We start from the raw sequence: 10,576 nt of genomic DNA, 5'->3' as shown, positions 1-10,576 counted from the left end.
GGGCCTCGTCCACTCCACTGTCTCCTCCAGCTCTCATCCTCAAGCCCACTCAGAGAGGAGACCCCTTGAAAGTCAGGAAAGAGGAGGTGGGGTGTGCTGTCACTCCCCATAGCACTAATGCTCCCCCTTTGCCACTCGCCTCAGGCCAGCCCCGCTCTAAACTCTATTTTCTTCCCTCTTCTTCTGCTCTCTTGTCTCCCCAGCAGACTGTGGCTCATCCATGCGTCAGGGAAGAGAAGGGTCCCCGAAACTTCCTTGGGATTTCCAAGCTCAGAATCCTTCAGGAACAGGCTGGTGGTGGGCAGCTGGGATTGGGAATGGGCTGTTTGGTTCTTTCTGGAACATCCATTTATTTCTTTTTCAAACAGGCTCCTAGGTCTGGGGACTCCATCAGAGGAGAAGCTGGTCCCTGGAACCAGGGCTGTCACTCAGGATCTCTTGTGGGGCAGGTTAAGCACCTTCCACGGGGCCAGACCATGAGGGCGGGCTCCCAAGAATGCCAAGCCATGCCTACTCTCCTCTCTCCCTCCCTTTTTTTTTTTTTTTTTTTTTTTTGCGGTACCCGGGCCTCTCACTGTTGTGGCCTCTCCCGTTGCGGAGGACAGGCTCCGGACGCGCAGGCTCAGCGGCCATAGCTCACGGGCCCAGCCGCTCCGCAGCAGGTGTGAGCTTCCCAGGCCGGGGCACGAACCCGTGTCCCCTGCATCGGCAAGCGGGCTCTCAACCACTGCGCCACCAGGGAAGCCCACTCCCCATTTTTTTTTTTTTTTTTGCGGTACCCGGGCCTCTCACTGTTGTGGCCTCTCCCGTTGCGGAGGACAGGCTCCGGACGCGCAGGCTCAGCGGCCATAGCTCACGGGCCCAGCCGCTCCGCAGCACGTGGGATCTTCCCAGGCCGGGGCACGAACCCGTGTCCCCTGCATCGGCAAGCGGACTCTCAACCACTGCGCCACCAGGGAAGCCCTCCCCATTTTTTTAATTGAAATATAGCTGATCTACAATGTTGTGCTACCTTCAGGTGTACAGCAAAGTGATTCAGAATATACAGATTCTTTTTCATTACAGGTTATTACAAGATATTGAATATAGTTCCCTGTGCTATACAGTAGGTCCTAGTAGTTTATCTATTTTATATATAGTAGTTTGTATCTGTTAATCCCAAACTCCCAATTTACCCTTCCCCTCCTCCCCCTTTGGTAACCATAAGTTTGTTTTCTAGGTCTGTGAGTCTGTTTCTGTTTTGTAAATAAGTTGACTTGTATTGTTTTTTTTTAGATTCCTCAGATATATGTCTTTCTCTGTCTGACTTACTTCACTCAGTGCGGTCATCTCTAGGTCCTCCCATGTTGCTGCAAATGGCATCATTTCATCCTTTTTCATGGCTACTCACTCCCCATTTTCTGTTTTCCCTTTCCTTCTGAAAAAGAGAGAGAAGTCCCATAGTCTCCCTATCCCCAGGCCACTGGGTAAATGCCCAACCAGCTCTGAGATCATCCAGCCACCAGATGGACACAGCTCATGCATTCCATAACATCTCCTGAGCAGCTACTGCACACCAGGCATGGGGCTAGACTCCAGGCATACGATCATGGGCAAAAAGACACTCAGCGCCTGCCTTCATAAAGCTTGCAGACGAATACGGAGGGAAAAACTAAACCAACCAATATATAATTAAAAACTGCGGTAGCAGCAATGACAGAAATTGTTTCACAGCGCATACACGGCAGGTAACAAGGAACCATCGTTTAGAACTAAGGTCAGGGAGAATCTCTGGTTACGTGACCTTTGCAGCCAAGCCTGAAGGATGAGTGGGATCAAGTAGGTGAGGCGGGGGACTGTGTCTCAGGCTGGGAAATCCACACCCGGACGGCGGCCGGATTCTCCTGTCATGAAGGAACTTTCCCTTGGAGCTGTGCCTCCAGAGAAGGACAAAAATTCAGCCTGAGCCCTGGAAGAACCCGGAGCGGGACGAGTTGGGAGGAGAAGGGATGCCGCCGAGAGAGAGAGCATCACCATCCAGGCACCACCAGCCGCAGAACCAAGGCAGGGCTGCAAACCAGCACGAGCCAGAGGGAGATGAAGGAAGATCCGGTGCTGCCGGGACCTTTCCGGTGACTCACAGGGACACCCTGGGACAGAGCTTGGAGGTTCTTCTAGCTCCCGGAGCTGTGGTGTGGACAGTTGCTGATGGAGACAAAAATTAAACTGGTGATCACTCAAATCAACCTATAATTACAGGGTTCTTGCCTGGAGTGTGAAGCTTGAGGGCAACCTCAGCCTTCTCTCTTCCTGCAAGATACCTTTTTAATGAAATACGCAAGGGTGCGTTTCTAACTCTTGGAAACTCATAGGCCTTATCTACCCAAGGTCAAACCTGTAACCCCACATTCAAGTCCATCAGTAAGTGGTTCAAAGAGACCAGTCCATCAAGTTCTTCCTTCTCACTCCTCCTCACAAGTTCACTGGTCTTTTTACCATGACCACTTGTGGTTTTCCCTCGCTCTGAATCCCTTGAGCCCCTTATTTTCTCTTCTGTCTAGTCTTTCTCTATGTGAGGACCCCTCGTTGCCCTTCACCGGCCTATAAATTCCCTAAAGGTGAGATGGATCTTTTATTCATCTTCGTGTCCCCTGCGTGCCTGGGACAGTGCCAGGTACATGGTGGACAGTCAGTGGAAGTTTGCTGAATTCTACTTAATTGCAAAAGGGCTAAAATATTTGTCAACATCTTTGAACTGAAGTCCTTAGTTGGGTGAGAGAAGAGACCCCGGGGGTGAAACTCAGAGGAGGGACAAAAGATAGAGCCACCAGGGAAGAGAGAAAGAAGGCATGCCCTCCAGCGATGCCCAGTGACCAGCTGTTCCAGAAGCCTTTCCTTCTCATCAGTGCAGAGCAGGAGGGGTGGTCCTGGGGGCAAGGCGGTCGCCCTGGGGACTCTGGCTGGAGTGGCAAACTCTTGAGGTAGGCAGAGGAGACGCACTTGGGGACGGAGCTGTCAGTGGCCTGTGTCCTCTACCAACTCACAGGGGTGGCTGAAATCCCCCACTCAACTCATTCCTTGGAGTTAAAGAACAAAGTCCCGTAAAAACATTATAAAATGTGCACGTGAAAAGGATGGAGGCAGAAGTCAACCCTCTGGAGACATCAGTGCTCACCTGTTCGGGAAAGCCTCCACCTGGGTAGGCAGAGGGCGGGGTCTGCAGGGCATGAGACATCAGAGGGGTGAAGGAGCCAGGTCAGGAAAGCTTCTGGAAATGACCGTTCTCCTACATGCTTGTGCCTCTTGAAAGAGCTGGCAGCTGGGCAGCACACGTTCCAAGGATGCAGAGGCAGAGCACTCCCCTTCAGAGAGCAAGCCTGGGGCAACACAGCTTCTCTCTCTGACCCTCGTCCCACCCACTCAAAGCCACCACCACGAGGGAGGGACCTGGGCCTGTGTCCATCACTGCAGCCCCAGTGTCCAGTCCAGTGGGCCCTCAGGAGATAGTTCTGGAAAAAATGAATGAATTAATATGGCTATAGAGAGGTGCTGAGATTGGACCCCAAGGAGAAATAGTCCTTCCTCTCTGTTCGGCAAAGGGACCCAGAAGACCAGTGGAAGTTCAGACCCACATTCCTGGAAGCGATCCCTGAAATTAGTCAAGTCCCCCAGCTAGCAGACACAGGTCCACACCTGAGGACGCACTTGACAAACTTACCCCACCAGCTTCTGAAACAGAACCGAGCTCCCTGCTGTCTTGCAGAATTTCTTCAGGGAGAAAAAGAATTTTCCTGGCCATTGGGCCAGAATAGAAAAACAAGGCTACATAAAACAGCCCTAGGAGGGAAAGGGTAGGCCAAAAAAAATATGCTCCTCTCTCCCCTATTTTTTTAGACCTGGGCTTCTTTCCGCAGCGCAGGGGGGAGGGACTCAGCCTAAAGACCCCCGCCCCCTCACCAGGACAGAGGCCCTCACAGGCGGGGAGTCGAAGAAAAGTTTTCCGAGACTGATTACCGAGAGGGTAACTGGGCACACGGAGCACATGTGAACAGGCTCCTCGTTTCCAATTCAGGACTGTCAGATGGTGATTAATGACTAACAGCCACAGAGCGGCCTTGATTGCCAAGTGCCGTATTGTTAATGCTGACATTTAATGATGCCGGACACGACTCCAGCACAATTCCACACCATCATCCGCAAATAGCACTCGACGGACTTAATTGGTTAAGTGTTTGTGTGTGTGTGTGTGTGTGAAAGAGAGAGGGAGGTATAAAGGGCAGAAGAAAGAGGTGAGACGTCTATGTGTGAATTTGCCCTACGCACACGTCTATATTTTAACACGTGTCACCGTGTTGTCCCACGAGGTGGAGAGAGAGTCCGTGTAACTGTATCTGCAGACCCGCAATATCAACCCCAACAGAAAGGTCTCGGACACAGCGAAACCCCCCAGCCCGCCCTCCGCACTGGCCACACCATCTGACCCCTGCTGTGGTCACCACCACCACCGCTGTCTCTCAGGGGCAGCTGGGAAACCGGCATGTTTGTGAAGTTAAAGCACATGAGAGCGCGTTGAAAGAAGAAGTTGTCTAGAAGTGGGCCTGGATCCAGGGCTCCTGAGAAGCCACTTTTTCACTGAACTCAGATCAATGGTCCCTTGGCCGCCTGACTGGGCCAGCCCTCTGCTGCCAAGAGAGAACTCTGCCCCGCATTGCGGAACTCAACCCTCTCTTAGGAGAGGAACAGAATCCAGCCTATTGTTCTAGAAACAGAGTCCCGGGCAACAGGGACAGAAAGACGGTGCCCAGCAAGGATTCTCGGGGCCCACTGAGCAAGATGTCAGAGGGCACAGGAGAGGAGATCAATTCAAGGAATCCGTATCCATGGAATCCCAGCCTTACCGGGACAGAGGGAGGGAGGGGAAACCCAGGTAGCTAGCAATCAAGTTGGGGAAACAAGTGGATAGAGAAGGACAGCCTGGACACCAATGCTGAGGCCGGGTGAGCAGCACGGCGCTCAGTGCCACCGGCATTCAGAGGAGAGGTGGGTTCAGAGGAGGGGCTGGAGATGTCTAGAAAAGGCAGGGAATATGCAAAGCGGTCTGAAAGATGGCAGCCCTCAGGTAGAAAGAGCTGGGAAGGCCGTTCTCCAGGTGAGGGTTTCAAAAAGTTGAATTCCCCTTTAAAGCCTCGTTCCTCCAAGTGTGGACATAAGACCAGAAGCATCGCCATGGGCCGCGAGCCTGTTAGAAATGCCGAATCTCAGGCCCCAGCCCAGACCTGTAGCTCTAAGTCCTCATTTGAACTAGATCCCTAGGGCTTGCACAGTCAAGTTTGAGAAGCACTGCTCTAAATGCCCTGCCCAGGAAACCACAGGCAGAAGCAGGCTTGACCCAAGGGCCTGGTGTCTGCAAGTCCCCTGACATTTGCCCACAGGGCTGCTCACCACAAAGGAGACACGGGCTCCCCACATAGTCCCCGTCTCACTCCCTGGGGCCCTGTGAACCACGGCCGGAACGCTGCAGAGAATCATCGGTGTGGGGCCTGTTGCTTTCTTCCATTTGGAGCACAGACCCAGCTGGACGGCCGGCCCGACTCGGTTTTTAGGCTTTGCTACAACGGGAAGGCCCCAGCCAGGTGGCTTTGCAGGGCTCACTTCCAGCTGATCCCCCCTGGGGACTGAAGGGAGTGGGTCACAGGAGCAGGGGACTCTCTCCTGTGAGTGTCCTGGGTCTGGGGTCTTTGCTCCAGCCCAGGCGTTGGGACAGAAATGCCCCATGCTGAGGAATTCCGTTCATCACGGAGGCCACCTGGCCGGCCTTCACTCCGTCAGGCATTCCTAACCTCCCCGACTGCCCTGCTCCAGCCACCCTAGCTGTGGGAGGGTCAGCCTCAGAAAATAATAATCAAAAGCTAATGTTTTTTTTTTTTCTTGTGACTCTGGGCCTAGGGGTCCCCCTGCTGTGACCCCACCTTCCAAACCCCTTAGATGAACCAGCACATCTGCCCTGCCTGGGTCCCTCCTCTTTTTTTTTTTTTTTTTTTTTTTTTTTTTGCGGTACGCGCCTCTCACTGCTGTGGCCTCTCCACACAGGCTCCGGATGCGCAGGCTCAGCGGCCATGGCTCACGGGCCCAGCCACTCTGCGGCATGTGGGATCGTCCTGGACCAGGCACGAATCCGTGTCCCCTGCATCGGCAGGCGGACTCTCAACCACTGCACCACCAGGGAAGCCCGGTCCCTCCTCTTTGAAACGACAGACGGGTATATGGACTTTTTCCCCTAGCTGCCCTGTTCGTTCTCCTCCTGCCAAATAAGGCTTCCCCCAGCCTCACTAAATGCTCCTGTGACCTTGATCCTGGAGGCTGACCCCACTCTGAGCTTGTAGGAAAGAACTGGGAGCCCAGAGACCTAGTTCTAGCTCCCCTGCTCCCTGAGTGGCCCGGGGTGAAGCACTTCAGATACCTGTGCCTCGATTTCCTGCTCACAGAGGGAGGGGACTGGATAAAATGGATAATCTCGAGGGTTCTTTTCAGCTGTAACACTGATTTTATTTCAGAGGATTATCGTGGGAACAAGGATCACCAATGTTACGCTACATTGAGGAGTTTACAATGAAACACATGCATTTGGCAATAAGGAATCTCCCTTCCTGGAATCGCCCACCAGTCTGTGTCTTTGTAAATGTCCCATTGTCTTCATGGTTCGTGGTTTCCTGGACAGATTGGGAGATACATGAGGGCAAAGTTGACGGTTTTTATTTCTTTTGTATCCTTTCTCGGTGACTAACCCTCAGAGAAGCCACTCAACGATGTTGCTGACTAGGTGACAGCCTGCTTACCCTCCTAGCTGCGTGTTCATTTAAATGGACCTGTAAGAAACTGAACAAAAACTGGCCACCTTTGCTTCTCAGCGGGGGAAGGTAAAGAACCTCTTTTAAATATTCATGTCTCACTTCTCTTAAGAGGAAAAACATAGTTTGCCCCCTTAAAATTAGCTGGATTTGGAAATTCAAATGGAATTTTTAATACTGCCTTGCAAACGAGCACATACCAGCATGCCCAAAGCTTAACTCCATTCCCCAAGTACTGACTGAGCGTACTGTGTGCTGAGAGCCAAGCCTCTGCTCAGGAGAAGGGGGAATACGGAAGAAATACTATAAAGTAACAGAATTTTTTAACAGACATAGGACTTAGACATCAAAATAAATCCTGTCCCAAAATACTATAAAGTAACAGAATTTTTTAACAGACATAGGACTTAGACATCAAAATAAATCCTGTCCCAAAATACTATAAAGTAACAGAATTTTTTAACAGACATAGGACTTAGACATCAAAATAAATCCTGTCCCAAAATACTATAAAGTAACAGAATTTTTTAACAGACTTAGGACTTAGACATCAAAATAAACCCTGTCCCACTCAAAATGGTTACTTTGGAATGACATACATTTATTCTATTCTCTTACCTTTCTCGAAACTCTTTGGAACTCTTTAAAAACTGTCGTCAAAGCCCGTCACATACTTTATTGGCAATGACGAAGCTGTGTGTTGATTAGGGGACAGAAATGTCTCTCGAAGCCAAGCTGGATGGTCAGGCTTATTCAGTCAGGTCAAGAATCTAAATAATGGGCATCTTATAATGATGCTCTTAATCGCACACAGGAATAATGTGCCCCCTTCCCATGTGAACGCTTTGAAGGTCCTCTTTCACTGACTTGCATGAGCTCAGCTGTGTCTGTAAAACCTGATCTCATGATGGACTTCCTGGCTTCTACCCCCAACCCCCATCGGCTGTTCTCAATCCAGCAGCCCAAGAGGTCTTTTAAAACCATCACTCAGATCACGTCACTCATCTGCTTGAAACTCTGCAAGGGCTCCCATCTTACTAAGAGTAGAGGCCAAAGTCCATAGGGTGGCTCTGAGACCCAACGTGGTCCAGCTCCCTGCTCCCTGTCTGGCCTCCTCTTGCACCACTGTCTCCTCTGTCACTGGGCTCCATCCACGTGGCCTCCTTGCCGCTCCTCAAAATGCCAGGCGTGCTGCAACGTAGCAGCTTTGTTCTAGAAATATTTTCTCTGTCTAAAGATCTTTTCTCCCAGAGATCCACTTGGGCAAATGCCTCATTTCCTTCAAGTCTTTTTTCAGTTCTCACCTTCTCAATGAGACCTCATTTCGCCTTGTATTTAATACCTCTATTAATAATGCCTTGTATTTAATACCTCTATTAATAATGCCTTGGGGATTTCCCTGGTGGCACAGTGGTTAAGAATCCGCCTGCCAATTCAGGGGACACAGGTTCGAGCCCTGGTCCAGGGAGATCCCACATGCCGCGGAGCAACTAAGCCAGTGCGCCACAACTACTGAGCCTCCTCTCTAGAGCCCACGAGCCACAACTACTGAGCCCGTGTGCCACAACTACTGAAGCCCGCGTGCCTAGAGCCCGTGCTCCACAACAAGAGAAGCCACCGCAGTGAGAAACCCGTGCACCTCAATGAAGAGTAGCCCCCGCTCACCTCAGATAGAGAAAGCCCGCACGCAGCATTGAAGACCCAGTGCCACCAAAAATAAATAAATAAATAAAATTATTTTTAAAAAATAATAATAATGCCTTGTATTTAATATCTTCCATTCAATAACTCTATATGCACACACAGACACACATGCACACTCACCTACACACACTCACTCCTGATACCCCTTACCCCGTTCTCCTTTTTCTTTTATCTGTGGTACTTTTACTAGACTATATAATTTATTGATATATTATTTATAGTGTTTATTGTTGTCTGTATCCCCTGGCTAGAATCCAGGCTCAGAAGGGCCAGTGTCTTTGTCTGTTTGATTGAATCCCAAAAGCCTAGAACTGACACAGAGCTGGCACTCGGTAAATATATGTTGAATTGAACTGAATTGAATTGAATTGAATGATAGGTCCCAACTTATATAAAGTATAGTCCCTGTTTCCAGTTGCTTACAAATCTGATGGTGAGACCTAGAGAAAGTGACCGAACAGTACAAAACCACTGACGACGGTGTGGAATCCATAGTGAAGCTGTAGGAAGTGTGGCAGGGATGCGTGCAGGGCTGAAGGAGGGGGAAGGGCTGAGCTTTCTATCTAGCCGAGCGAATCTTCTTCTTGTCCCCGGCACATACCCCAATCATTTCAGCCTCTACTCATATGCTCATGTCATCCCTCTGCCTGAAGTCCTCTATCCTCCCTGCCCCCTTCCCCAAACCCCACCACCCATCAACACTCAGCCCAGCCCCTTCCTCCACACAACTTTGCTCCAGCCCTCCCTGACTTCTCTCTCTTCTGAGCTCCGATAGCACCTACATCAGGTATCAGACCATTTAGTCTTTAAATAGAAACACTATGTTCTAAAAATGTCCCCAGCTCGGGACCACATCTTCTGCTTCTTCCCTCTTTTTAATAAGACTGTGCAGTAGAAGCGATTGGCATGAGTGGCACAGCTGGTCCGTCGACAGGCAGACAGAAAAGAGGCGGGCATTCCAGGCAGAGAAAACTCAAAAGCAAAGATACCGTGGTGGGAATTGACGCGATGGGTGGAAAGATATTACACCCATAGTTCTCAGCCCACCCGAGATTTGAATCACCTGAAGGTATCGCCATGTGGGGACCCCTACCCGAGACCAATCTTATCGATAAGAGTATCAGGGAATGTGGCTTAGGCATCACTACTTTTTAAAAGCTCCCCAAGTGTTTCTAACGTGTAGGTAGAGGTAAGAACAACCATAGTATTAGAAAAAAACAGAAGGAAGTAAAAGAAAAAGGAATGTAAAGAAAATGACAAAACAGACCTAAAAAGCTGTCCTTTTCCATTTTGTTCCTATGAGTCGGTCATGGGAATTCATCTTGGTCAGAGGAGTCTGGATGGATCAGCTGGAGACAGACCCTCCTATTCTCTGCCATGGGGAGAACAGACAGCACCAGCTAACGCGGGCCAGGCTACGGTCAATCTGTACCCGCGGGATTCAAAAAAGTTCGGGGAAACTAGAGGATCCGTTTAGACCACTCGAAATTTTATGTTACAATTTCTCCCCGTGCTAGGTTTTAGCATTCGGTTGACTCTCTCTTATGCCTGCCCATCCAAAGAGCCAAAAGAAGTATGCAAATTACAGTCAGGCTACCATTTCCGAAATTCCTGGCTAATTCTAAGCGCCGCTCTTCCCTCCACATCCTCTGAAATGGAGCAGAAGTTAAGTTGCACCTTCTCGCTCTAAAAGGTCACATGGCTCAAGTGCATTGAAGAGCAGGCCGGTAACGAAGAGCCAGCGAGATCTCGCCTGGACTGGTGCGTCACCTTTCTCCGCTGGTCCCTCCTTTCCTCTGCGGACCAGGAGACCCAGCTGCACTTCCCGCGAGCTGCCTTCAGGGGGCGCCAGTGCAGACCGGCCCGCCCTCCCACTCTACCCACTGCCTGCACCTCCCACACGCAAACTACCGCTGTCACCCAAAGTCGCCTGTCGCCAAATGCTACGGTTAGGGATGAGGCTGACAATACATGTGCCTGTGGGAAAGGATACGGGGCTTACATTCAGAGCAGGGAGTAAAGGATTGAGATGAAAGCTTTTCCTG

Source organism: Neophocaena asiaeorientalis, unplaced genomic scaffold (assembly GCF_003031525.2).
Source record: "Neophocaena asiaeorientalis asiaeorientalis breed wild unplaced genomic scaffold, Neophocaena_asiaeorientalis_V1.1 scaffold14, whole genome shotgun sequence".
NCBI lineage: Eukaryota > Metazoa > Chordata > Mammalia > Artiodactyla > Phocoenidae > Neophocaena > Neophocaena asiaeorientalis.
Note: the sequence above shows the minus strand (reverse complement) of the source record.